At 37.8% G+C, this 15,032-nt stretch overlaps 1 protein-coding gene across 5 annotated transcripts in view; it reads right to left on the reverse strand.

Moving 5' to 3' along the window:
- The window catches only part of PPP2R3A (protein phosphatase 2 regulatory subunit B''alpha), a 223,836-nt gene that overhangs the window by 168,066 nt on the left and 40,738 nt on the right, over positions 1–15,032 (reverse strand). The gene's annotated exons all lie outside the window — the stretch shown is intronic.

Below are 15,032 nucleotides of genomic sequence, written 5' to 3' on the forward strand. Positions count from 1 at the left end.
GGAATATGATCTCTTAATGCTGAGAGAACCTTTTATTTCCTCTCCCTTTGCATCCCATATGCAGTTAATCACCTCATTCTTTGCCACATCACTGACGGCTTATCTTTGATTCATGCCTTTGCTTCATATACTCCTTACTAACCTAGAGTAGTGATACCTCAACTCTGCCTTGTTACAACTGCCTCTCAATTGGTATTTCTTATCCTACCCTCCTTGCTATCTTACATGACACTAATTAGCCTGGATTTAGAGAGCTTTCACACCTCTCATAGTTCAAGAATTCACATTACTGATCTCTATCAGGCATCATGGCAGGCCTAGCTCCTTTGACTCATTTTCAACACTTTTAACATCTATTCGTCACCTATAGCCTTATTTTCTGCTACTGACCTGCATCAACATTTTGCTTCCATCAACCTAGTTTTCTTTTTTTTCCTTTTAATTTTTATTGGAGTATAGTTGCTTTACAATGTTGAGTTAGTTTCTACTGTACAGCAAGGTAAATCAGCTAGATGTATACATATATCCCCTCTTTTTTGGATTTCCTTCCTGTTTAGGTCACCACAGAGCACTGAGTAGAGTTCCCTGAGCTATACAGTAGGTTCTCATTAGTTATCTATTTTATACATAGTATCAATAGTGTATATACGTCAATCCCAATCTCCCAATTCATCCCACTCCCCTCCTTTCCCCCTTGGTATCTGTACATTGGTTCTCTATGTGTCTCTATTTCTGCTTTGCAAATAAGATCATTTATACCATTTTTCTAGATTCCACATATATGCGTTAATATATGATATTTGTTTTTCTCTTTCTGACTTACTTCACTCTATATGACAGTCTTTAGGTCCATCCACGTCTCTACAAATAACCCAATTTTGTTCCTTTTTATGGCTGAGTAATATTCCATTATATACATTTACCACATCTTCCTTATCCATTCCTCTGCTGATGGACATTTAGGTTGCTTCCATGTCTTGGCTATTGTAAATAGTGCTGCAATAAACACTGGGGTGCATGTATCTTTTCAAATTATAGTTTTCTCTGGATATATGCCCAGGAGTGGGATTGTAGGATCATATGGTAGTTCTATTTTTAGTTTTTTAAGGAACCGCCATACTGTTCTCCATAGTGACCACACTCCCACCAACCGTGCAAGTGGGTTCCCTTTTCTCCACAACCTCTCCAGCATTTATTGTTTGTAGAATTTTTGATGATGGCCATTCTGACTGGTGTGAGGTGACACCTCACTGCAGTTTTGATTTGCATTTATCTAATAATTAGTGATGTTGAGCATTTCATCTGTTTGTTGGCCATTTGTATGTCTTCTTTGGTGAAATGTCTGTTTAGGTCTTGCACCCATTTTGTGATTGGGTTGTGTTTTTTTGATATTGAGCTGTATGAGCTGTTTGTATATTTTGGAGATTAATCCTTTGTCAGTTGCTTCATTTCCAAATATTTTCTCCCATTCTGAGGGTTGCTTTTCATCTTGTTTATGGTTTCCTTTGCTGTGCAAAAGCTTTGAGGTTTCATTAGGTCCCATTTGTTTATTTTTGGTTTTATTTTTATTACTCTAGGAGGTGGGTCAAGAAAGATCTTGTTGTGATTTATGTCAAAGAGTGTTCTGCCTATTTTTTTTTTTTTTTTTTGTGGCACACGGGCCTCCCACTGCTGTGGCCTCTCCCATTGAGGAGCACAGGCTCCGGGCATGCAGGCTCAGCGGCCATGGCTCACGGGCCCAGCCGCTCCGCGGCATGTGGGATCTTCCCGGACCGGGGCACGATCCCGCGTCCCCTGCATCGGCAGGCGGACTCTCAACCACTGCGCCACCAGGGAAGTCCCTATGTTTTCCTCTAAGAGTTTTATAGTGTCTGGCCTTATGTTCAGGTGTTTGATCCATTTTGAGTTTATTAAAGATGGCCAACACATAGTGCTTGTTCTTGATTGTACAACTTCCTCTATACTTGGAAATTATTACACTACCATCATCTCTTTTCTTACGCTCTGAGAGAGAGAGAGAAAAACAACCTTTATTACTGCTCTTGATCTCATCCTCTCAGAGCCTGCTACATGCAGACCTCTCTCTCTCATCATCAATGGATAGAATTTAACATTCTCTTACTTAAAAAAAAAAAAAAAGGCTTTTAAACCATGCTGTAAGTTGACGTCCAAAAAGGTTCAATCAACTTCCGCCTAGTAGTTCTATCCATTATTGAAAGTGGGGCTACTGAAGCCTCCAAATATTATTGTTGAGTTTTCTATTGCTCCCTTAATTTGTTTTGCTTTCTGTATTTTGATACTGTGTTGTTAGATGTGTATATGTTTCTAATTGTTATATCTGCCAGATGGAGGGACACAAACTATCATAGAATACGTATAACTTACTCACTTTGCTGTACAGCAGAGACTAACACAACATTGTAAATCAACTATACTCAATAAAAAAATTAATTAAAAAAAGAAAAAAAAGAATAAAAGAAAAAAATTAAAGAAACAAAACAGAAAGGTTTAATCAATGTTCCTACTTAATCAATAAATACTGAGTGCCTACTATGTGCCAGGCACTTGCTAAGTGCTAGAGATACAGCAGTGAATACAGTCCCTGTACCTACTGAACTGACAATCTAGCTGGAAAAAGAAAAACAACACATAAGTAAACATATAACTTAGATGGTGATATGTGCAATAGAGAAAAATGAAGTGGAGCAAGGGCTTAGAAAGGATGAGAGGGTACTGTGTTACAAAGGGCAGTCAGGGAAGACCTCACTGACATCTGAACAGAGATCTGAAAGAAGAAAGGGAGCAGGTTGAGGAGGTATTTTGGGCTAAAACATCTCAGGCAGAATAACCATAAGTAAAAAGGCTCTGAGGTATGAGTATGCTTGACTTACTACAAGAATGACAAGGAGACTAACATGAACAGAGTAGAGAAAGCAAGGGGGGCAGTGTGAGTGACGAGGTCAGAAAGGAAAGGTAGGACACTAAACCATGCAGCGTCTGTAGACTATTAAGATGAATTTGGCTTTACTCTGAGTGAGCTGGGATACAACTGATGTCTACTGAGCAGAGAAATGACATGATCAGATTTATATTTTTTTTTTAGTTAGTTATGTAACATCTTTATTGGAGTATAACTGCTTTACAACGTTGTGTTAGTTTCTGCTGTATAACAAAGGGAATCAGCTATATGTATACGTATATCCCCATATCCCCTCCCTCTTGCATCTCCCTCCCACCCTCCCTATTCCACCCGTCTATGTGGTCACGAAAGCACTGAGCTGATCTCCCTGTGCTATGCAGCTGCTTCCCACTAGCTAATTATTTTACATTCGGTAGTGTATGTATGTTGATGCCACTCTCTCACTTCGTCCCAGCTTACCCTTCCCCCTCCCCGTGTCCTCAAGTCCATTCTCTACATCTGTGTCTTTATTCCTGTCCTGCCCCTAGGCTCATCAGAACCATTTTTTTTTTTTTAGATTCCATATATATGTGTTAGCATAAAGTATTTGTTTTTCTCTTTCTGACTTACTTCACTCTGTATGACAGACTTTAGGTCCATCCACCTCACTATAAATAACTCAATTTCGTTTCCTTTTATGGCTGAGTAATATTCCATTGTATATATGTGCCACATCTTCTTTATCCGTTCATCTGTCGATAGACACTTAGGTTGCCTCAATGTCCTGGCTATCGTAAATAGTGCTGCAATGAACATTGTGGTACATGACTCTTTTTGAATTATGGTTTTCTCAGGGTATATGCTCAGTAATGGGATTGCTGGCAGACTTACATTTTAAATTGGTAATTTTGGCTTCTGTGTTCAGAGGAGATTGCAGAGGAGCAAGATAAGAAGAAACAAGTCAGGGGCTATAGCAATAAACCAGGCAAGAAGGCTGGGGGCTTGAACCAGGAGAGGAACACTGGAGACATTTAAACTGTATGTATTTCAAAGGTAGAGCTGATATGATTTGTTGAATGATAGAATGTGCAATATTACTGCACCAAGAAAGGTGCAGTAAGGCCACAATAGGAAGGAGATGATGACAGCAGAGAAGGAGAGCATGAGTTTAACTGTACCATCAATTGCATCTGCATTTTAATGATAAAAACCTTTACCCATTTAATAATGAGAAACAGAACTTCATTGTTTTCATTTTTATTTCTTCAATCCTAGAAAATTCTGTTTATTTTCCTTATTTGTTATATTTCTTCTTTGGTAAATTTTCTATTCATATCCTTTGTTTATTTATGTATTAGAGACAGTGAAATCAGATACAATTTATACAATTAATTCAAGAAGAACCCTTTCTTTTGTTGAATTCTTATACTGTTTAGGGTATATTTCCTGGCTCTTTAGATTCAATGATTATTACTCTGTTTTTATGCCAAACCTACACTATCATAATTACTGTTGTCTTATTAAGTTTTACTACCTGGCTTTTTTCCCTCCTATTTCTAATTATGATTCATTTTTACACTTCAAATATTCTTTGATGGTCTTCCAGATGAGTTTCTGCATTGTCAAGTTTTAAGAAAAATCCTATAGGAATTTGATTATAATTGTAATAAACTTGTGAATTATTTTGAAGGAACACTGATATCATTATAATATTCAGATTTTCCTTCCACAAATATACAAATCTTAATTCCAATATTCCTTTCTTTTTCTTTTTTTGTGGCTTTCTTCAGGTGAGTCACCCCTATTCTTTTTTTTCCTTCAGTGTCTCAACTTTGTTGCTATGTGAATGGATCTTGAGCTGTTGTTTCATCCTCTACTGCCTTGTCTTCAAATCCCAGATGGTGGCTCATATAAAACTATAAAGCTAAGTATCCTGCAGGGTGGATGAAGCTCAAGTATAAAGTTCCATAGTAAAGTTCCACAATAAAGTGAGTACCCATTAATTTTTAAGTGAAAATACAAAGGTGCCGAAGAGGAATAAGTGTTATGGGACAAAAGACTAGAACATGGCAATCGAAGGAATTACCTTTTCAAAAGAGGTACATCCAGAAGACAGGGAAGAAACAGCACCAAACACGAAAAACTACGCACCTTTTCAGAAATCCAACATTTTGAAAAAGCTTTTGGGTAAGGGTAAAAGAGAAGGAAAATACAATGGATACTGTCAAGAAAGTATATTAGAATAACTGTATGAGAGCTTTTTTTTTTTTATCTTTTTTTTTTTTGGCTGCACCGTGCAGCATACGGGATCTTAGTTCCCTGACCAGGGACTAAACCCATGCCCCTGGCAGTGGAAGCTCGGAGTCCTAACCATTGGACTGCCAGGGAAGTCCCAGGACTATATCTTAATACAGGTGATAAAATTGGTCCAGAAGCAAAATGCAGAACTGTTAGAAAATTTAAATATCCAGATACCTATTAAAACCCATGTCAAATAAATTCCTAAATTGACATGAAATTTGAGAAAGTAAAGAGAAGTATTTCTCTAGGTTTGAAAATAAGCAAAACAACAAGTTGATAAAGTAACATGACAGAAAATACAAGAAAGTATTCATGTGATATTAGAATCTGAAATACTCAAGGAGGAGAGAACACTGGCCAGAGTCAGACGTATGCTTTTAGACCAGTGCTGTCTAATAAAACTTTCTGCATTGATGGAAACATTCCATATCTGCATTGATATGGCTGCCATTAGCCACATGGAACTGCTGAGTACTTAAAACGTGGCTGGTGTAACTGAAGCACTGAATTGTAACTTTGTTTAAAAAATTTTAATTTTGAAATTGCTGTAGACTCACATAGAAGTTACAAAAATAATATAGAGAGTTCCTGTGTACCCTTCCCCCAGTTTCCTCGAATGGTAACATCCTATATCACCACAGTGACCCAAACCAGGAAACTGACTATTAACAGAGCTTATTTGGATACCACCAGTTTTACATGAATCACTTCTTCCTTTTCTTTCCTTCTTCCCTTCCTTTTATAGTAAGTACCACCACAATCAGGATACAGAACTACCCCATCATCCCTCAAAACCCCTCATACTACCCTTTTGTAGTCATACAGTCAACAGACTACTGAACAGTTCTCCATCATTACGATTTTGTCATTTCAAGAATGTTTTATGTGTGGCATCACACAGTATGTAAACTTTTGAGATTGGCTTCTCTCACTGAACACAATGATTTTGAGAGTCATTCACTTTACTGCATGTATCAACAGTTCATTCCTTTTTATTGCTGAGTTTACTGTATGGATATACCACAGCTTGTCTGCCCATTCACCTATTAAAGGATATTTATGTTGTTTGCAGTTTGGGTTATTACAAATAAAGCTGCTGTGAGTATTAGTGTGCAGGTTTTTGTGTGAACATGTTTTTCATTACTCTATGGTAATTAACCACAGGTTATTTACAAGTCTGATTGTTGGGTTGAACGTTAAGTGTATTTTTATAAGAAACTGCCAAACTGTTTACCAGAGTGGCTATACCATTTTACATTCCCACCAGTAATGTATGAGAGATATGGTTGATTCCACATCCTCTTCATCCTCTTCAACATTTGTGACTGTTTTAGCCTTTCTAATAGTGTGTAGTGTTATCTCATTGGGGCTTTAACCTACATCTACATGGCTAATGATGTTGAACATCTTTTCCTGTGCTTACTGACCAGCCCCGTATCTCCCTGGAGAAGCGCTGTTTAAATCTTTTGCCTATTCAAATTAATTTTGATTAATTTTAACTTAGAAAGCCACATATGGCTAGTGGCCATCATATTATTCAGTACAGTTCCAGATAATAGGAATGCAGCTTTCAGAAATTCTGAGACTTTAAAAGAAAAAAAGAGAAGATATGGTAAAAATGAAGATTGATAGGTGTTAAAAATAAAATTTGATGAACGTGTCATAAGTAATCTTACTGAGAAAGAGAAGTGGTGGGAAGAAGAGTTAAAGAACTAATTAAAAATTTAGGTCTTTAAGTTTTGAAGGTACATGAATAGCAGAGAGAGGGAACATATAACAAAGCTAAATCCCAAGGGGTGATACCAATTTCAATAAGTTTACAGTCTAAAATGATTTGAGTTTTTTTTTTTTAAAGGCCAAAGAAATGAAGATTACTTCCCTGGTATTTGGTTCAGATCTGTGGGTGTCAAATTCTGCCTTTTTATTTAGACCACGATTCAACTGATGCCCAATTGTCTGGCTGGAATCCTAGACCTGGAATCTAATCCAACTATTCTCAATCAGAGATACAATCTAACTCAGAACCACGATGCTACCTTGTGTCACTAGTAAAAGCCAGTCTGCATGGGTTTGAATCCCAACCCCGCCACTTACAGCTGTGTGGCCTTACAGAAGTTGGTTAACTTTTGTCAGCCTACTTCACCTGCAAAACAGAGATAATAATAGTACCCATCTCATGAGAGTGAGGTTAATATGTCGAATGCTTAGAACAATGCCCAAGACACAGGAAATGCTCAATAACTGTTAGCTGTTACTGGTGTAACTCACTCATCCAGCATTTTCTACTCTGAGCCAGAGGCTGGTGGGATGATACTGAATAATTCATGGTGATAGCCCTCAGCACACTCACTGTTTAATGAGGGCAACAGGGGAGGCAAGCACAACAGGGTATCAGGAGCACTAAACTGGGGCTTCTGTTTTCCCCTGTTTTGCTCTCACAATTAATACATGTTCTTCTCAGAAAAGTTAGAAAAACACTTTAATTACTCATATTACCATTCAGAAATAACCACTGTTAATATTTTTATGAATGAACATCCTGAAATTTTTCTTGTGAAAATATGTTTTACCAAAAAACTTATTTTCTTAGGATATATTGCAAGGAGGAGAATGCTGAGTCAAAAGGGGTGTATGTGTATGCATATACTTTTTAATGGCTCTTAGATAAATATACACATCCATTTTCTGTGCTCCAGAAGATGGCAAATTTATACTTCCAATGTCAGTGTAGGAGTGGGCCCATCTCCCCACGTTCTCCTTGAGTGATACCACTCTTTAAATCTTTGCCAATTTGATAGGTGAATAAATGAAGTACACTGTTTTAATCTGAGCCTGAACATCTTTTTATTTACCTAGTAGGCATTTTGTGTTGTTCATTCACAAAGCCTTTCTTCATGCCCTTTGTCCATTTTGAAAGAGAGTATTTAAATCAGATCTAAGAGTAAGGAAAGGCTTCCCCAAATAAGGGATGTATATACCTAGTTTTAAGGGATTAATGAGAATTATTTAGACAAAAAGGAAAGGAAGAATACTCTAGGCAGAGGGAGACATACATGTGAAGGCTCAGAGGCCTAACATGGCACAGTGAGTTCAGAACTATGATAGTTCCAGCTGATTTCACCGGAGGAGGTGTACAGACATGCAAGAGGGGAGGAAACCAGAGAGCAGCAGGAACTGGACCACAGACTGTCTCGTGTGCTAACCTAAGCAGTCTGAACTTTATTTGGAAAACTATGGGAAAAGAAACAAAGACATTTAGGCTGGGAAGTAACATGATGAGGTTTATGTTTGAGAAAGATGACTCTAGTAGCTGAGTGGAGGCATGGAAATCAATTAGAAGGCTGTAATAATCCATGCAAGAAGTGGTGAGACCCTAAACCAGGAAGGTGGCAGTAACTAACAAAGAGAAGGGCACTGATTAGATAGTGAGAAAGAATTCACAGAAAAGGAGAAGAGAGTAAGAGGGAGGAATCTTGGGTTTCTCGCTTGGGTATTGGGGGACTAATGTTGTCACTTCCAACACAGACTTTTTGTTTTTGTCTTATGGGAGGCGGCCATAGAAAAGATAAGAGTTTTATTCTGAATGTGTTGTTTGAAGAGGTACCTGTGGAACATCCAAGTGGTGATGACTGCATGAAGTGTGAATATAAAAACCTGCATGTCAGCAGCAAGATCTGGGTTGAAGAGGCAGCCCTGAGAGGTCACTCAGGGTGAGTGCATAAAGCGAGAAGGGCTCTGGGCTGAGGATCACTGACATTTCTGGGTTAAAGAGAAGAACAGAATTCTTAGAGGGATCCTAAGAAGCAATTTCAAGGATGCTGAAGGAGAAACTTTCAAAATGGAGGTCACTAGTGTTGGATGCTGCTGAGAGGTTAAGGAAAAACAAAAATTACCCACTGGCTTTGCCAATGTGAAGGTCACTGGTAACCTTGGCAAGTGAGATTTCAAAAAAAAATCCCAAAGACTATGGCATAGTCCCAAAGACTATGTATGCACAAGAGTTATGTATAATTAAAAATATCTGTCTAAACGATATCTGTGAAAAGAACTCTTCTAATAAGTAAAAAAGTTCTAAATGATAAGAAAGCATTGTATCATAGTTTGAGTTTTTTTTTTTCTTAATGGCACATGCAATGAGTGTTTTACAATCTTCAATTTGGCGAAATATCGGTCTAAACATGTATGTCAGGGGTAGAAAGCAGAAAGGGAAATTAGAGTTTATATTGTGAATGTTTATGGGACTTCCCTGGTGGTCCAGTGGTAAGGAATCACCTTCCAATGCAGGGGATGCAGGTTTGATCCCTGGTCAGGAACTAAGATCCCACGTGCTATGGGGCAACTAAGCCCACGCGCCACAACTACGAGTCCGCATGCTGCAAACTACAGAGCCCACGTGATCCGGAGCCTGCATGCCACAACTAGAGAGAGAAAACCCACACACCCCAACTAGAGAAAAGCCCATGCCGCAATGAAAGATCCTGCATGCCTCAACGAAGATCCCACGTGCTGCAACTAAGACCTGATGCAGCCAAAAAAATAAAATAAAATAAATAAATATTGAATGTTTACATTTATTCCTCCTCCGGTCTTGTTGCACACTGCCTGCCCACCTCCCCCAAGGCTTTCATCTTCCCTGCTTCTTTCATCCCTGCAATGGGCCAGAGTCTGTTTTCCCAATTTCTATCTAAGTGGTTCATATGCAATTTCAGAGTTCATTCAACCCTTCCTATCACTTTCACTTTAATCAGTGTATGATTACTCTAACAAGTACTTTCCAGTGGCTCCTGGTATTCCTCCAGAGTAAACTTCCTGATGAAGTGGATTTCTTGTGAAATAAAGGTACAGAGGCAGCCGACAAGAAAAGTTAGGAGGGAGAACTGGATTTTGAAAGATAAAAGCCTTAGCAGGTGAAGAAGAAATTAAACGGGACCTTATAAGCAAAAAGGAGTTCTACAAAGGTACAGAGATATGAAAAAAACCTTGTGTGTTTGGACACTTAGCAGGAGTTTGGTATTGCTGAAGTTGAAATGTACAGTATGGATTTTACTGTTCTAAGGTCCTCCTCCAAACAGTAAGAACAAAAATAGGAATGTAAACTCTGTCTTCAAAGACCCTAAGTGACACCTGTAACCCCAAATCACTGTATATGAAGATAGAAAACAGCAGCAGAATGGTCAATGACTTAGCAGAGTAGAGGAGGAAAGGATACTAATGACAAACAAACCAATTCTCCCTGCACAACCCCCAAAGGCCCAGGTTAGGAGGTACCAAGTACCACAGAAAATGGGCTAGGGTAGAGGACTGAACACAGGGGACTGTTGGAAAGTATGCAAAGGAATAGAGTTCTCCCCACCACTACTCCACAAACTCAGAAAATCATCCCTCCTTCATCCTGCTAAGACAGAAATCTTATTTGCTGGTGAAAAAAACTGAACCAGAAAAGCACCAACCCCAGGGCTGTATATGAAGGAGAGGGTGGTAAAGGACTTAAAGTTGAGTAAAAGTCTACTTTCTGAGTAAGTCCACCAGCCCCCTTTCCCCTGCCCAAGTCCAGGTCACCAGAAACCAGGCTTATTACCTCTAGCTCCCAGTCCCCACTATGGATTAAAGAATCCTTTTCTGGAGATTGGAAATCCCATCTATCCACATGATCACCTTTCATGAAGCCCACTAATTGACAAATGCTACTCTAAAACAGAGAGCTTCCTCTCAGCTCTTCAGCGCCTCACTTTTATTTTAAATCAGCTTTACTGATGTATAATTTACATACAGTAAAAATGTTCATATTGTGTAGTAACCACTGTCCTAAAAAAGAAAGAACATTTACATCACCCTAAAACTATTCCTGTGCCCTTTCCCAAATCAATTCTCCTATGCTGCAATATCTGACAACTGCTGATCTGAGTCCTATCACGATACATTCATTTTGCCAGTTCTAGATCTTCACATGAATGTGATCACATGAGATGTATACTTTTTAGTCTGGCTTCTCTAACTTCAAACAATGGTTCTGAGATTCATCCATGTTATTGCATGCATCATTTGTATATACCTTTTTACTGCTTAGTAGATATTCTATTGATGTATAATTAAATATACCCAAATTTGTCTTATCTATTCAGTTAATGGACATCTGGGTTGTTTCTAGTTTGGACTATCATGAATTAAAACTGCTGTGAACCTTCAAGTAAAAGTCTTTTTGTGAATACGTGTTCATTTCTTTTGGGTAATTAACAATGGAAATACTGAGTCATGAGAAGTGTACTTTAATTTTAAAAAACCTGTAAAATAGTTTTCCAAAGTGGTTCTACCATTTTACGCTCTCATCAGCAACACCTGAGAGCTCTAGTGGCTCTACAACCTTTTGGATACTTGTCAGTTTCCTTAATTTTACCCATTTTAGCAGGTGTGAAGTGGTACCCCACTGTGGTTTTAATTTGCATTTCCCTGACGACTAATGATATTGAGTATTTTTCATATGCTTATTATTAGCAATTCAAATGTATCATTTTTTGTGAAGTTTCTATTCAAATCTTTTGGGTTGTCTTTGACTACTGAGCTCTAAAGTTCATTTACATATTTTAGATGTAGATATCTCTTGGTCTGTGGCTTCCCTTTCCATTTTCTTAGCAGTAGCTTTTGGTTTTAATTCTAATTTTATTAATCCAATTAATCAAATTCTCTTTTATAGTTAATACATTTGTATCCTGTCTTAAGATCTCTGCCTATCTTAAGGACATAGATGTTTTCTCTTAAGGTTTTTCTGGGGGTCTCAAGTTTTATGTTTAGGTCTACAATCTATTTTGAATTAATTTTTATGTATGGTATGAGCTGAGTTTGAACATCACCCAGCACCACTTGTTCAAAAGACTATCCTGTCCCCACTGAATTATGTTGGAGCCTTTGCTGAAAAGCAAATTACTATATATACGGATTTATTTCTGGATTCTCTATTCTTTTGTCTTTATAAACACCAGTACCATTTTGTCATAATTATTGTAGCTTTATAGTAAGCCTTAAAATAATAATGTAAATCCTCCATTTTTTTCTTTTTGTTTTAGCTATTCTAGGTCCTCCGCACTTCCATATCGATACTGGAATCAGTGTGCCAATTTTCACAAAGAAAACCTGCTGGGGTTTTGACTGGAATTTCATTGAATCTAAATCTCCATTTGGTAACAATGGAGACCTTAACAATATCAAGTCTCCAGTCATCACAATCCATGAATGTAGTGTATCTCTCCATTTATTTAAATGCTCTTTTATTTCTCTAAGCAATGTCTGTAAGCCTTTCATTAAATTTACTCCCAAGTATTTCATGTTTTTTGATGCTAATACAAATGGTACTGTTAGTTTAATTTCATTTTCCATTGTGTTTGTTGTTGGTATAGAGAAATACATTTGACTTATGTGTATTGATCTTGTCACTTGCCACCTGGCTAAATTCACTTATAGTATTTGAGGGGTAAATTCCTTGGGATGTTCTATATAGACAATCATATTATCTGAGACTACAGAGTTATTACTTTTTCCTTTCCAATATTTACTGCCTTACTGACTACTGCACTGGCTGGGATCTTCAAAACAATACTGAATAGAAGTGGTGAGTTCAGAAATCCTTGCCTTGTACCTGATCTTAGGGAAAAGTCTTTCACCATTAAATATGATGATAGCTGCAGGGTTTTTGGTAGATACCCTTTATCAGATTGAGAAAGTTCTCTTCTATTTCTAGTTTGTTAAGTTAAAAAAAATCTCATAAGCTTTTTTTTTTAATATGTATCTTTACTGGAGTATAATTGCTTTACAACATCGTGTTAGTTTCTGTTGTACAACAAAGTGAATCAACTATAAGAATACATGTATCCCCATATCCCCTCCATCTTGAGTCTCCCTCCCACCCTCCCTATCCCACCCCTCTAGGTCACAAAGCATTGAGCTGATCTCCCTGTGCTATGCAGCAGCTGCCCACTAGCTATCTACTTTACATTTGGTAGCACATATATGTCAATGCTATTCCCTCACTTCATCCCAGCTACCCCTCCCCACCGTGTCCTCAAGATCATTCTCTACGTCTGCGTCTTTATTCCTGCCCTACGTGCCATTAGGTTCATCAGTACCGTTCTTTTAGATTCCATATACGTGCGTTAGCATATGGTATTTGTTTTTCTCTTTCTGACTTACTTCACTCTGTATGACAGAGTCTAGGTCCCTCCATGTCTCTACACATGACCCAATTTCATTCCTTTTTATGGCTGAGTAATATTCCATTGTATACATGTACCACATCTTCTTTACCCATTCCTCTGTTGATGGACATTTAGCTTCCTTCCATGTCCTGGCTATTGTAAATAGTGCTGCAGTGAACACTGGGGTGCACGTATCTTTTTGAATTATGGTTTTCTCAGGGTATATGCCCAGTAGTGGGATTGCTGGGTCATATGGTAGTTCGTTTTTTGATTTTGTAAGGAAACTCCATACTATTCTCCATAGTGGCTGTATCAATTTACATTCCCACCAACAGTGCAAGTGGGTTCCCTTTTCTCCACAGCCTCTCCAGCATTTACTGTTCGTAGATTCTTTGATGATGGCCATTCTGACCAGTGTGAGGTGATACCTCATTGTGGTTTTGATTTGCATTTCTCTAATGATTAGTGATGCTGAGGATCGTTTCATGTGTTTGTTGGCAATCTGTATGTCTTCTTTGGAGAAATGTCTATTTAGGTCTTCCACCCATTTTTGGGTTGGGTTGTTTTTTTGATATTGAGCTGCATGAGCTGCTTGTGTATTTTGGAGATTAATCCTTTGTCAGTTGCTTCATTTGCAAATATTCTCTCCCATTCTGAGGTTGTCTTTTCATCTTGTTTATGGTTTCCTTTGCTGTGCAAAAGCTTTTAAGTTTCATCAGGTCCCATGTGTTTATTTTTGATTTTCTTTCCATTACTCTAGGAGGTGGGTCAAAAAAGATCTTGCTGTGATTTAAGTCAAAGAGTGTTCTGCCTATGTTTTCCTCTAAGAGTTTTATAGTGTCTGGTCTTACATTTAGGTCTTTAATCCATTCATAAGGTGGTTTAATACTGTTAAATATTTATTCTGCATCTGTTGAGATGCTCACATAATTTTTACCTTTTATTTTGTTAATGTGGTGGAACAGGGGTGAGAGAACTGAAATTCATATCAGGAAAGCAAGACATAAGGTTTAAAATTAATTAATGATGAAGTTGCAATATATATGCATTTATAAATATGAAGGTAAATAATGGAAGAAATAGCTAAGAAAAAATTGGCAGTCGTCTCTGAGGAGCAGGCCTAGTTGGGAGGAGAAACTGATATTTTCAAAAGGTCTTTTAAGGATTGACACCTTAAATATGAGAATATGTAATATTTGATAACAAATTTTAAAAACTGGGTTCTAGGGAGATGTAAAAATGACGCTGTGGCTGATTATTGTGTGCTAAGGCATGGGGGGCAAGGGTCTAGGGGAGACAGACTCAGCTGCAGGCATGTGTTATTTTGGTGGGGCATCCAGGAGACATATTTCCCATTCAGATGAATATACTGAATTCCCATTCAGTAGAGATAGGAGTTGAAAATAAAGACTTGGGAGTAAGCACCAGATAAAGGTTTTAAAGCCACAAGAGAGGACAAGACTGAACCTGCATAGGTGAGAAAAGAGTCAAGGACAAAACTCTGAGGAAAAATAAAAATAAACAAATGGGATCTAATTAAACTTAAAAGCTTGTGCACAGCAAAGGAAACCAGAAACAAAACAAAAAGATAACCCTCAGAATGGGAGAAAATATTTGCAAATGAAGCAAGCGACAAGGGATTAATC

This window comes from Stenella coeruleoalba (assembly GCF_951394435.1).
Source record: "Stenella coeruleoalba genome assembly, chromosome: 5".
NCBI lineage: Eukaryota > Metazoa > Chordata > Mammalia > Artiodactyla > Delphinidae > Stenella > Stenella coeruleoalba.